Here is a 15,003-nt window from a genome sequence, read left to right on the forward strand (position 1 = left end):
TGTAGCCTAAACAACCATTGAGTTATTGATGCTCAAATAAAGTGTTACCTTTTATCGTCCTCGATTTCTCCCGTATCCGATATCTGGACATCTGACCTGCTTCTAAACACATGTATTCGATTCCCCATTGAATTTTGTGGTATTATGGTGCAGACGTGCCTGTATGCACTCACACTAAAAACTTTTTTTTACTGTGGAAACTTTAGTTATCTAAATTCACACTCATTCAGGAGCATAGAAACTGGTTTTCAACCTCCGCCTTGTGAATTTGTCAAATAAAACAGCTTTCGCTACAGAAAACTACATTAAATAGGCTATTTCTCAGCAATTAGGAGATAACTTTGCTGTTTTTGTAATTAAACTAACAAGCTTCATCCAGTATTACACACAGATGCACACAGGTAATTCACACGCACAATCTCTCGCTCTCGTTAATTCCTTCAAATTATATATCAATTCAGTCAGATTTTAACTAATCCATGCTGACAAATAAGTATGGCCACCCGACATGAATTTTAAAATAGTTTTAGTATGACCATTCAAAACCCGAGGGTCAACATGTCGCATAGTAAAGCGATCACTAACAGAATCATTTTGTGTGGGGATTAATGTAAACACGTATACCAGACGTGTCTAAAGTGAATGTAAACAGGACTAAAAATCAGATATGGTAAGATGCGAACCACTGTCATCAAACCTTGTGCAACTAAATTATTACTGTTCCTTTGAGTTTCATGCGGTTCAGAAGCTTACATCAATGCATCCCCACAGTCTGTGGGTGGTGTGGTGCTGTGATTAAAGTTTGCCAGACCTTTGTGCCCTCGAGCAAGACACTCATACCCAACTAACACATGGAAATGTGTTAATAAGCAGACTTAAAGACTGCATTTTTCTTTGCCAATTTTTAACAGTTAACCATCTTTCTTTTATCCCAATTGTTTACAGCGGGTGTTAAGATGTGTTTTGGTCAATCGGATCACAAGTAGATGAGGGAGACACATTCCAGTTTACATCTGGTGTTTTAATCCATCTCTTTTGTCCATTTTCATCCACTTCTGTCCTGATTTATTCGAGGGGAGGGTCTATGGGTGGGTAAATGTATGGGCTTTCTCAGATCTTTCAATCTGACCAAATAGGCTCGCACAATTAACATATGAACGTCTGACATATGAACGCTCTGACAGATACAAGACCAGCCGAGCGCTGTGAGTGTGTGGGTTAGAAATCAGGAATGATGAGAGAACATTGTGATTGGGACGTTTCTCATCTTCAAGCCCTGGTAATCTCTAGACTTGACTATTGCAATGCGCTTCTGGCTGGACTTCCATCTTCTGCAATCAAACCGCTGCAAATGATCCAGAACGCTGCGGCACGTCTTGTATTCAATGAGCCCAAAAGGGCTCATGTCACACTTCTGTTCATCTCTCTGCATTGGCTAACACTCGCTGCCCGGATCAAATTCAAAGCTCTGACTCTTGCTCATGGATCTTCCACAAGCTCAGCACCCGCATACTTCGACTCACTCCTACGAGTCTACACCCCCACCAGAAGCCTTCGCTCAGCTAATGAGCGGAGGCTTGTGGTACCATCACAGAGAGGCATGAAATCCCTCTCCAGGACTTTTTCTTTCACTGTTCCTGGTTGGTGGAACGATCTTCCGTCCTCCATACGCACGACAGAATCACTCGCTTCATTCAAAAGACAGGTAAAAACTCATCTCTTCCATAAGCACTTAATCTTATCATTAAAAAAAATCTTCCTCCTCTTTTTCTTTTCTTCTTCCCTTTTTCTGTTTTTTGCTAATCTTAGTAGTATACAAATCTTGGTATTTAGTCTGCTAAATGCGTAAATGTTCAAATCAAACTTGGGTCTCCAGCCCATTTAAAGTTTAGATCCCGTCTGGCTAGCACGCTTCCCATAATGTTTAGCATTAGGTCAGTAGGCGCAGGCCCTGTTTACACCAGGTATTTCGACAACTTCCAGAGGTAGTCAAAAAGGCATTCGACCGGATTGCTTTTATAGTGTAAACGCTCATGTGATCAAATGCACAAGAACAGCCAATAAGGCTGCATTTACACTGCACGTCTTGATGCACAATTCCGATTCGGTGACTATATCCGTATATATTTTTTGGACGACCTGCTTACATCTTTTAAAAGTGACCCGTATCCAATATTTGCATTTACACTGTACACTGGCGAAACAGCCCAAGACGCTCTTAACCGGTGAATGGAAGTAAAACGGCGCGATATGCAATGGACACAGACAAAATGATTATACAATGTTTTGCTGTCTGCACTTTTCCACACATCTTTAAAGCTCAGCAAAACTTTCTCTCTAAAGGCGGAGAAAAAGAGGAGAGCCCTTGACAGGGTTGCCAGGTTTTCACAACAAAACCCGCCAAATTGTAACTCAAAACTGTGTTGAAGTAGCCCGCAGGAAAACCGCGGACTTGGCAACACTGGCCCTTGATTGCAGTTCATGTCCAGCTGAGTTGACGTCTTTCGCCTCCCTCCTTTTTTTCTTCTTCAATGACGTACGACTCGCATTTACTGGGGAATATCTGATTTGACCGCTTGCATGGCGGATGGAAATTCACGTATCCGATTCATATCAAATTTATTACCACATATGAGTGAGGCCTGAATCCGATTTGAAGATATCGGAATTCATGTGTTTTTTTCCTGCTTGCGTTCACGTCATATCCGATCCGTGCCACATGAGAGGAAAAAAAACGGAATTGGGTCACTTGAACCATGCAGTGTAAATCGGGCCTAAAAGAGTCTCCGCCGTCTGAACTAATGCATAAACATTATGGGAAGCGCGCTAGACAGACAGGATTTAAACTTTATCGGCTGGAGACCCAAGTTTGATTTGAAGATGAGAAACATCCCAATCACAATGTCCTCTCACAGCGTTCGGCTGGTCTTGTGTCTGTCAGAGCAGAAACTAAAGCTGTCGTTCTCCGTATGTTTTCCTGTCATCTCGGTGAACGTACATATATAAGTTGCGTGAGGTTTACATCCCATAGACCCTCCCCTCAATGAAACCGGGACAGAAGTGGTTGAAAGTGGACAAAAGAGACGGATTAAAACACCAGATGTACACGTCAGATGTACAAAACACGTCTTAATACCAATTGGAGAGCAGGTGGTCTTTTGCGGCTTTTTGAACGCATTCGACCCCATGAGTGTTAACACTGCCAAAGCAAATCCGGTCTAATGCGCTTTCTTGAAGTGGTCGAAAGAGGACAAGCTCAAATCATTTTACTCCCCCTTTACACCTTTATATAGAGTTGTCCACTTGTGATCTAGTTGTAAGCCATTAGGTGGATTCCTTTGTTAACACTGTGACTCCATCAAAGCGTTTCTTGTGGTATTAGACGGACAGCTTTAAGGTATTATTGCTTTATTTACTGTTTCAGAAATTACTAGCAGGAACTATTTCACATATTTGTAGTCCATTCTATTACATTAACCATAATTATTTTGTTCATACAATAATTTCTTCTCTCTACACAAAATATAATGAAAAAAATAAAAGTTAAAAAATCTCAAACCATCAAAGGCTTCAACATAAATTGCCATATATACATTTGAATTTCTTTTTCATTCAGGATGTCTTGACTTTTTTAAAACACCCAGTTTTAAGGAAGATTTGTTTATTTACTCAACATGTTTTACTGAACTGCTAAGAGACTCTGGACTTAAAATGAAGACATTCAAATGCTTTGACATCGTGTTGTTTTCAGAAATCATTTTCATAATTGTAATTTCAGTTTGTTCCCTTTATGAAAACACAGGCTTAAATCAGCATGAATTCCCATACCAATGATGGTTTTGTAGCTGATGGACCAGCAGAGCCAAGATGCTGACCAGCAAAACTACACGCTAAAAAATTCTGGGTAAAAAATAACCCAATTTTGGGTCAAATATGGACTAACCCAGCGATTGGGTTGTCTTAAGCAAATATTTAACCCAAACAACCCAATTGCTGGGTTATTCCATATTTGACCCAACATTGGGTTAAAACTGTAAAGGTGGATCGCCTACAGTGGTTCTGACGGCAGGGTTGCCGAACGACTAAAGAAACGTTATCAGCGTGATGGTAGAAAACTGTACATTTCTCGTCTATAACCACCCACTGCAACTTATACCAACGACGGAAATAAGCGCAGTTACAATAGCAAAATATGTGGGAGAGCGCTGCTTTAATGTGACTATATAGTATTGCGATAGGTAGCACTTCAAAGTCAATACCAAATCAAAACTGGTTAGCAAATCATTTATAATTGAAAGAATTTAATGACAAAATCCGGTTATGGTTACACTTAAAATGGTTACAAAATAGATAAATGAGATGATAAAAACTTATACCATTAATCGTACCCAGCATGTATAGAATGTTACCATAGAGATAGAGAGAGATAGAGATAGAGATAGAGATAGAGATAGAGATAGAGAGAGATAGAGATAGAGATAGAGATAGAGAGAGGAGCCAAAGAAGGCCCCTATAAGCGACAGCCAGAGCAAAAAGACCGCCAGAGCAACAGTTGCAATCTTCTTTTATCCATCCCTTGACCATGTGACTGAAACCCTGAGACATTCAAACTGACCAATCAGACCAAACTTCCCCCACTGTACTACAGGTGTGGCACACATTGGCCTACAGGCCCTCAACATCTCTTTGTCTTTAGGAATCCCGCCCACTGATAAGAGAGAGGGGGGTGGAACACAGTAAAAAAAAGTCAAATATCAAATATCTTTTATTTTGGATTCTTACAAAACAACCCAGCATTTTTTAGAGTGTAAGCTGGTTTGACCAAAGTAGACTTTGCTAGTGAAGCAGCATCCCATACTAGGGGCGAGGGAAGGGTTGCACCAGCCATTCGCAAGTTTCTACTTTATTTACTCACCGGCATGACTTTACAAACAACAAAAGCTGGAGCAGCTAGTACACTCTAAAAAATGCTGGGTTGTTTTAACCCGATGTTGGGTCAAATATGGACTAACCCAGCAATTGGGTTGTTTTAATCCTGTGGTTGGGTTAAATATTTACTTAAGACAACCCAATCACTGGGTGAAAACAACCTATTTGCTGGTTTACACTGTAAAAAAATATTTAGAAAAAAAGTTACTGGTTGCATTAATTTTGAGTTCATTGAAATTAAAATTGTGAGTTAATACAATGAACATTTTTTGAGATTTGACAACCTTTATTAAAATTAAGATTTTGTAACCATATTGGGTAATTGTGTGTGTGTTATTCCTGATGATGCAGTGAAACATGCCAAATAGTGCTATTTTCATGATTTATCAATTTTATGTGGTTCAGAGACAATACTGTTTTGAGTTTCTATTTATTAAACAAATTTCCTTCATTGTATCAACTCAAATTTTTAATTTCAATAAACTCAAAATGTTAAGGCAACCAGGATACTTACTTTAAGTTAAACCAACAAAAAACAACACATTTGTTTTTACAGTGTAGTCCATATTTGACCCAACATTGGGTTGTTTTTTACCCAGAATTTTTTAGAGTGTAGGTTATCAATAAGGGGTCGGTTGTTAATGTTGATACTAGCTTCATTTGATTCACGTAATTAAGGGTAAAAATAGTTTCCACAGCAATACGATACTTAATCATAAAACAACAAAAGTATTTGATGTAAATAATTAGTAAAGGCACAATTTTTTTTTAAATTAAAATATCCAAAAACACTATAACAATGTTATTTATTTTGTTGACTTGTGTACTTACATTATTCCAAATGTTTTGTTAGACAGACGAGCCTCTGTTTGGATACGTTTATCAACAGAAAACCGATCACTGTTATACAGCTCAACTCGGTTAGTCTTATTGTTTGAATCGCTCTTTTCTTGATTCACCGCGAGTAACGTTTTTACCTCAGAGACGACGCTTTGGCTAACAGCATAATCAGAGAGAGCTTTCTCCATCATACAATACAGTTTATAAAAATTATTTGCATGTCATTTAGCAACGGTTAATTAGCCATCCTGTTTTTAACAGCAACAAGTTTCTCATAGCCGCCACCGAGTGAACACACAGAGTAATGTTACTTATAACTTTCAACACATTCAGATGTATTTAGTGTGATTGTTTTAAGCATGTAAAACAGCGCTGCGTTACCCCACATACACAACGGAAATAGCGGAGGTGGCGACTTCAGCATAAGCAGAATAAAAGCATAAAATAATAAGGTCTCTCTCATTAGCATTCACTCCCGCGGCTCTCAGCACGTCCTGCTTCATACCGCCATAACGTTAATAAAACGTATTAATACATTCACTCATTCATGAGCATGATTTCTGCCCGATCAGATTCCTTTCCATCGGCTGTGGAGGTGTGAGGTCAAGACTACATCTCCCATAATTCCACACTCATACACGACATCATCAAGCTACGCCTTTGTTTTGAATAAACGACCTCTAGTGGCCAAACTTACATACTGTGCCTTTAAGGAGCAATAAATAGATTGATACAAGAAAAACAATAACTGACATTTACAACACAGCCCAACACAGAGCTGTTTCGATCAGGTTGTGTTGAAGAGCCTCATTTATTCACGTAATGTGTAATGCTCCTTTATGCCACAGCTAGGCAAAGCAACTCGCATATAGCTGGTGCAACTAGACCCAGAACCCAAACCAATGCTGGTGTTTTCAGCAGGGCGGTTTAATATTACTCATATTTTTTGAGCAGGTCGCTCTGCCAGTGTCTCTTGCGGTCAGGGAAGAGTTTCGGTATGCGGATTTTCCTGAAATCCTCAATGCATTTCTTTAGCTCATCCTCCATCACTTTCTTCTCGTTTTCTTCGGGGTCTTTGCACAGCGGCCCACCGTTCTCTCTGGTAATGGAGGTGGTGGTGGAGGCCATGGTGCTGGTGACTGTGAATCGGGGCAGTGTTTTCAGAGATAAAGTGGTGGGACGTGCAGGACTGACAGGGTCCGGAGGGGGCAGTTCGGGGCTGTCCAGCGGAGGAAGGGGTGGAGGAAGGGGTGGAGGAAGGGGTGGAAGGGGGTCTGAAAGAGAGTCATTGTCCAGCTCAGTGTTTGTGTGGTCCTGGCTGCAGACGCTGGACGTATGTGGGTTATAAAGGGTCTCCGTCACTGCTCCGTCAATATCTGGATCACTGAAGCAGGGAGACATGGATGCTCTGCCACCTGTCAATAGGAAAATGACAAACAGAAATTAAATTACATATCTGTAAATGTGTTCGATGATGGAATTATTAGCAAATATACAGAATAATGGCTTTGTAATTTTTAAAGAATTATTTAGTATACAGCATAATTAAAATGGAGAATAAAATTGTAACTCATTAAGTTGGCTTGAGAGAGCAAGCTTACTGAAATGCCATTAAAACTGACTGTCTGTCTGACTGTCTGTCTCCCTCTCTCTGTCTGACTGTCTGTCTGTCTGTCTGTCTCCCTCTCTCTGTCTGACTGTCTGTCTGTCTGTCTGTCTCCCTCTCTGTGTCTGTCTGTCTGTCTGTCTGTCTGTCTGTCTGTCTGACTGTCTGTCTCCCTCTCTCTGTTTGTCTGTCTGACTGTTTGTCTGACTGTTTGTCTGTCTGTCTTTCTGTTTATCTGTCTGTCGGTCTGTTTGTTTGTTTATCTGTCTGTCTGTCTGACTGTCTGTCTGACTGTCTGTCTGTCTGACTGTCTGTCTGTCTATCTGACTGTCTGTCTGTTTCACTGACTGTCTGTCTGACTGACTTTTTCTATCTGACTGACTGACTGTCTGTCTGACTGACTTTTTCTATCTGACTGTCTGTCTATCTGTTTCACTGACTGTCTGTCTGTCTGACTTTTTCTGTCTGTCTGTCTGTCTGTCTGACTGTCTGTCTGTCTGTCTGACTGACTTTTTCTATCTGTTCGACTGACTTTTTCTATCTGTCTGTCTGACTTTTTCTGTCTGACTGTCTGTCTGACTGTCTGTCTGTCTGTCTGTCTATCTGACTGTCTGTCTGTTTCACTGACTGTCTGTCTGACTGACTTTTTCTATCTGACTGACTGACTGTCTGTCTGACTGACTTTTTCTATCTGACTGTCTGTCTATCTGTTTCACTGACTGTCTGTCTGTCTGACTTTTTCTGTCTGTCTGTCTGTCTGACTGACTGTCTGTCTGTCTGTCTGACTAACTTTTTCTATCTGTCCGACTGACTTTTTCTATCTGTCTGTCTGACTTTTTTTTTTGAAATTAAAAATTTGAGTTGATACAATGAAGGAAATGTGTTTAATAAATAGAAACTCAACATATTTTTGTATCTGAACCACATAAAAAATTTGATAAATCATGAAAATATAACAATTTGTTTCACTGCGTCATCAGAAATAAAACACACACAATTACCCAATATGCTTACAAAAATCTTTTAATAATATTTTAATAAAGGTTGTCAAATCTCAAAATTCAAAACTATTTTAAATTTTAACTCAAAATTAAGGCAACCAGGTAACTTTTTTCTAAATATTTTTTTACAGTGTCTGTCTGACTACACAATATTACACAATACACCAGTGTATTTTTTAATTCATAACAAATATATTACATTTAATTCAACAAAATAGTTTTTTTTTAAAGATGCTTTTAAAGCATCTTTAAAAAAAATATTTGATTGTTTTCAAATGTTTATATGAATAAAATATTTTTTATAAAATAAAATTAAATGAAGGATTGGTTTTTAAAATACTAAAGAATATCTAATAAATGTGCATTACACATTAAACATTAAATCCTTAAAAATGTTCATCTGAATGCCACTGCGTATCATTAGCTTTAAAACACAAAATATTTGGATTAGAATCATGCAATGGGAAAGAAAAATGGACACAAATGGACACAAAATGCATGTTAAAAGCAGAACAAACCACAGGCTTAAAGCAAACTGTACTCAAATCATTCCCTGACGAATTACAAATGCGATGCACTTTAACGTCCAATACGGAAATCTCGCTGGTCTTTTGGACTGGGTGAACAGTTAAACCTCCCACAGGTCCCTCTGCTTTTGAGCTACTCCTGTGGAGAGACTTCACAGAGAATACTCACATCCCCCTTTTCTGTTTACATTCTGTGCTTTGAAAAAGTATTTAGACACGTAAAGGGATTGTTCGCCCAAAACTGAAAATGCTGTCATCATTTACTCACCCTAAAGTTTTTCCAAACCTGTATACATTTCTTTCTTTTGCTGAACACAAAAGAATATATTTGGAAGTTACCAAGTTGTAAACAAGCAGATCTGTTTGTCTGACTGACTGTCTGTCTGTTTATCTGTCTGTCTCTCTGTCTGACTGTTTGTCTGTTTATCTGTCTGACTGTCTGTCTGACTGTTTGTCTGTTTATCTGTCTGACTGTCTGTCTGACTGTTTGTCTGTTTATCTGTCTGACTGTCTGTCTGACTGTTTGTCTGTTTATCTGTCTGTCTCTCTGTCTGACTGTTTGTCTGTTTATCTGTCTGACTGTCTGTCTGACTGTTTGTCTGTTTATCTGTCTGACTGTCTGTCTGACTGTTTGTCTGTTTATCTGTCTGACTGTCTGTCTGACTGTTTGTCTGTTTATCTGTCTGACTGTCTGTCTGACTGTTTGTCTGTTTATCTGTCTGTCTGTCTGTCTGTCTGACTGTTTGTCTGTCTGTCTGTCTGTCTGACTGTTTGTCTGTCTGTCTGACTGTTTGTCTGTCTGACTGTCTGTCTGTCTGTCTGACTGTTTGTCTGTCTGTCTGTCTGACTGTCTGTCTGTCTGACTGTTTGTCTGTCTGACTGTTTGTCTGTCTGACTGTCTGTCTGTCTGTCTGTCTGTCTGACTGTTTGTCTGTCTGACTGTTTGACTGTCTGACTGTCTGTCTGTTTGACTGTTTATGTCTGTCTGACTGTTTGTCTGTCTGACTGTTTATGTCTGTCTCTCTCTCTGTCTGTCTGTTTGTTTATCTGTCTGACTGTTTGACTGTCTGTCTGTCTGACTGTCTGTCTGTTTGTCTGTCTCTCTCTCTGTCTGTCTCTCTGTCTGTCTGTCTGTCTGTCTGACTGTCTGTTTATGTCTGTCTGACTGACTGTTTGTCTGTCTGACTGTCTGTCTGTTTATGTCTGTCTCTCTCTCTCTGTCTGTCTGTCTGTCTGTCTGTTTATCTGTCTGTCAGTCTGACTGTCTGTTTATGTCTGTCTCTCTGACTGTCTGTCTGTTTATCTGTCTGTTTATCTGCCTGTTTATCTGTCTGTCTGTCTGTCTGTCTGTCTGTTTATGTCTGTCTGTCTGTCTGTCTGACTGTTTGTCTGTCTGACTGTCTGTCTGTTTATCTGCCTGTTTATCTGTCTGTCTGTCTGTCTGTTTATGTCTGTCTGTCTGTCTGTCTGTTTATCTGTCTGTCTGTCTGACTGTCTGTCTGTCTGTCTGTCAGACAGATAGACAGACAGTCAGGCAGACTAAATGTTATGCTTTCAGATATAAGAGATCACTGCAATCCCTTGTCTTGGCTATCGTGTGTCGACCTCCAGGGCCCTATGTTCCTAAAAGAGCTTGCAGATTTTCTTAGACCTATTGGTCAACATCAATAAAGTATTGATTGTTGGTAGATAATGCAAATGATGCACTAGAAATTGCATTTAAACTCCTTTGGGTTCCAGCACAACGTCCCCGGACCCACTCAGCGTTTTAATCATACTCTAGATTTAATTATATCGCATTGCAATCAATCTTATTGATATAGATATTATACCGCAAAGTGACCAATAATCACTACCTAACGCGCGTATTGCTGATATTTGCCGTCTTGTGCCGCATTATCGACCAGGGAGAACAATCATCCCAAACACGAAAGCTAGATTCATATATAACCTGCCTGATCTGTCTCATCTGCTCAGTGTACACATAAATAAACGTGATGAAATGGCTAGCGGTATGGACACTATCTTTAGTACATTAGAAACTGCTGCACACCTCAGATTAAGAAAAATGTAGAGAAAAGTACTGCACTGTGATACAACAGTATTACTCGCGCTACCAAGAGAGACAATCGTATGCTAGAGCAAACTCATTTACTTGTCATCAGTCCATCGGCCGTATTTTTTAAACTCCATTCACTCAAAAAAAAATAACTAATTGGACAAACTCAATTTAATTGAGGGCAGGTTTTCCATCCAATAAATATGTGTAGCCCTAAATAATAAAAATCTAATTCATGCAATGAAATGTAATTGAGTTGGCCAAACTCAGTTTTGGACAATTAATTGAGTTGGTCCAACTCAATTTTATCAAATACAGTTTATATTTTTATAACATGACTTTTTTGAACGTGTCATACTTTCATCATCATATACAATGTATATAATGAAAATGTAAGAAAAGGGTGATGTAACGCCTAACATTAGCATAGCTCACTGAGTGCCCACAGCCTAAGCACAGGCACCACTCTTCAGCAAAATGGTAACCAATTAAAAAACATTACAGAAACTCCTCTAAATGTCCAACATTACTGGACATTAAACACTAACATTAACTTACAACATCTTTCCCTTTACAGAAAACCATACATTAACACTTTAATCCCTACATTTACTCTCATCATTTAGTCCCTTGCAAAGCATGCTGGGAACTACAGATCCACTGCCCAGTTAGTTATGTCAACACAAATTAATTAGGTAAACTTCAGTTTTAAATATATTAGGTTGACTGAAAACAATTAAATTAAATGTTATCAAAATTAGATATGTTTAAGTAAACATAATTTAAACGTGTCGTATGAAGGGCCTGAACCATTTTTTTGAGTGTTGTTTATTCGAATAGCAAACAACTCGCAACGCAACAGACTTTTAAAAATGGTGATTGAAATATGCGTGGAGTCAACCAACCAAAATGCTGCGTGATCTCGACCAATCAGCATGGTCAGTGTCCAAGTCCCACCCCCGAAAGTTCCTGAACTTTGAAAAAGTACTACCTACATTTTTACCTGGAGCTTCATTTAGACCCTGCACTCAAAAAAAAAACAAGTCTAGCTGTTTGCTCAGTGTATTTAAATAAAATAAGCTGAAACAACACATCTTTTTACTTGATTTTATTAGGTTAAATGAAATAAAATTTGTCAAATGTTAAGTTAACCTAAACCATTTGTGTTGAGACTACATGAATCATTTATGTTGCGCTGACTGAACTGGGCAGTGTATTTCTATTTCCCAGTATGCTTTGCATAGGGATGCCTCAGGAGAGTAAATGTTGAAGTGAAGTGCAGGGAAAGACCTGTTAATGTTTTATTTGACATTTAAAAGTTGTGTTGTGTTGTGTTGTGTTGTGTTGTTGTGGTGATTTTTTTTTTTTTTTTTTTTAGGTTACCATTATGGTGAAGTGTAGATCTTGTGGTTAAGCTACACTGTAAAAAAAAATTGTTGGTTTTTGTCGGTTTAACTTAATAAAGTATGTAACCTGGTTGCCTTAAAATGTTGAGTATATAGAAATTAAAAATTTGAGTTGTTAAAAATGTGTTTAATAAATAGAAACTCAAAATATTTTTGTATCTGAACCACATAAAAAAAAAAATAAATCATGAAAATAGCACAATTTGGCATGTTTCACTGCATCATCAGAAATAAAACACACACAATTACCCAATATGCTTACAAAATCTTTTAATAATATTTGAATAAAGGTTGTCGAATCTCAAAAAATGTTCATTGAAATAACTCACAATTTTAATTTCAATGAACTCAAAATTTTAAGGCAACCAGGTAACTTTTTTTCTAAATATTTTTTACAGTGTGTGCTGTTCTCAATGAGCTGAAACTGTGCTAATGCCAGTGACGAGAAATGCTTTACTTGATCATTACTAGCATGTTACAATTAGCAAGTGATCAAGTGTTGTTGACTAATAGTTTTTATAGAAATAAAGAAAACTAATTCATGTGAAGCAGTTCCCATAGAATAAATATGGCCATCAGTTCTATCCCTCTATATCCTACTTTATCTAGTTGGATTGACATGATTTTTTTTCAGTAGTTTTGACTAAATGATTTTAAGTTAATACAACAAGATTACAACAAATTTGTGTAGTTGAGCTGACAGTATTAAATTAAGCTGTGCCCAACCATAGTAAATAAGTTGAATCAACCGTAATAAATTAAGTTGACCCAACGTAAGTACATTAAATTGGAATAACAGAATTGCATAATGCTAAAATAAAGCAAGGTAATCATGTGGAAATACTCTCCATGATTTTTTTTTATGTTCATTCAAAGAGTCTTTTTTTGTGTGTGTGTGATCCCTGCGGTCGAAGCACACCGAGTGCAAAGATGGGAACGGTCCTGCGGTGGAAACACGGCTAAATAAACAGACATCACCTGAACTGAATATTCCAACACAGAAGAAAAAAAAGCATCAAAAATTAAATTTTAAATGTTCAACCTTTGATAGCATTTTATGATTCAGACTCAATTACCGCCCCCTTGATAACTACAGTACTTTACTTTACTTTACTAACTACAGGGAGAGCTAAATAAACGTATCATTGCATCTAAACCAACAACTGGTTATTAGATCCAATACCCACTGAAAAGTTGTACAAAGTAGCAGAAGAGCCTCTTCTCAACTCGTCTCAATTACAGACCCATTTCAAATTGTCCATTTATGTCTAAAATCTGTGTGTTCTGACTGTTCCCATTTTGTTTGTTTAAATAGGGAATTTTCCGAGTTAACATCAGTAAATGATGGCGTGCCGCAAGGATCTGTGTTAGGCCCTCTGCTGTTCTCAATATACTGCCCCTTGGTAATATTGTTAGAAAACACAGAACTACACTGTAAAAAAAAAGGCAAATTTTGAACTTTTGCAGTACAATCGACTTGGATGTTTAAGTTATTTCAACTTAAATTATGTTAAACTGACTTTAAAACATGAGTTGCATCTTGCATAACTAATAAAAACAAGTTTAACATTTCTTAACTTATTTTGATGAGTTAAAACAATGTAAAAACATATGTTATCATAACTTATTGAACATATAATTTTTTACAGTGTAGTTTCCACTGTTATGTCGATTATCCAAGTTGACGGAGTGTGTTAAAGATAAAATATTGGATGACAGTCTTATCTGAATTTAATAGAAGAAAATGATTGCGGTATTACTTATTGGACCAAAAGCGTATCTCTTAGAATAGATCTAGAAGGATACAATCAATTCTTCCTCTTCAGTTAAACCCCTGAGGCAACTGCATAAGCATAGCCATTATGTTAAGACAGTGTTATAGATCTAGTATGACCCACTAGAATTTAGTTTGAGAAAATATGATCAAATAGCCTTCATTTTATCATCTTTACACTGGTTATTAAGTTCCATATCATTTACAAAGTATTGCTACTGACCTATAAGACCCTCAACGGTTTAGCTCCTGTGTATTTAACTGATCTTCTATCGCATTATAATCCATCCTAATCCAACTCTGGGCTTCTGGTACCTAGGACATCTAAGTCCACTAAAGGAGGGAGACCCTTTTCACATTTGACTCCTAACTCTGGAATAGCCTTCCCGATAATGTTCGGGGCTCAAGATTCGCTCTCCCAGTTTTAATCTAGATTAAAGACTCTTTAGCTGAGTGTTCACATAATGCGTCTCATAACCTTGCACTCCAGTTATATCAGATCAAATGCACATGACTTTTAATTGCTTTAAATGTAAAGAACAGCAGCTACGCTACTCACTTTCCATTTGCTTTCTGTCTTTACCTCTATATTAATGTCTTTAATGCACTCTTTGCCTAAAATGAATACACAATGTTAGCTAGCTGCTGACATATCGACATTTACTTTGACAATGTAGAAACTTTTGTAATGTATGAACATTAGGGATGCACGATATTGGATTTTTGCCGATATCCAATATGCCGATATTTTTCAGCTCATTTTGGCCGATGCCGATATATGTTTATTTTTTCCCTTTGTTTGGAAACAACACCATTTTGAGCAAAAACTATTTTTTTTTCATTCTGGTTTCAGATTTCTGA

The 15,003-nt window shown here is 37.8% G+C and overlaps 1 protein-coding gene across 1 annotated transcript in view; it reads right to left on the minus strand.

Moving 5' to 3' along the window:
• Nucleotides 1–3,412: 3,412 nt before the first annotated feature.
• kctd12b (potassium channel tetramerisation domain containing 12b) overlaps nt 3,413–15,003 on the minus strand; it is a 55,684-nt gene continuing 44,093 nt past the window's right edge. Inside the window, exon 2 of the transcript XR_010908312.1 lies at nt 3,413–7,184. The gene's annotated coding sequence lies outside the window, so the exon portion shown is untranslated. The remainder of the gene's footprint in view (nt 7,185–15,003) is intronic.

The sequence above is a fragment of the Pseudorasbora parva genome, chromosome 11, assembly GCF_024679245.1.
Source record: "Pseudorasbora parva isolate DD20220531a chromosome 11, ASM2467924v1, whole genome shotgun sequence".
In the NCBI taxonomy this organism is placed as follows: Eukaryota; Metazoa; Chordata; class Actinopteri; order Cypriniformes; family Gobionidae; genus Pseudorasbora; species Pseudorasbora parva.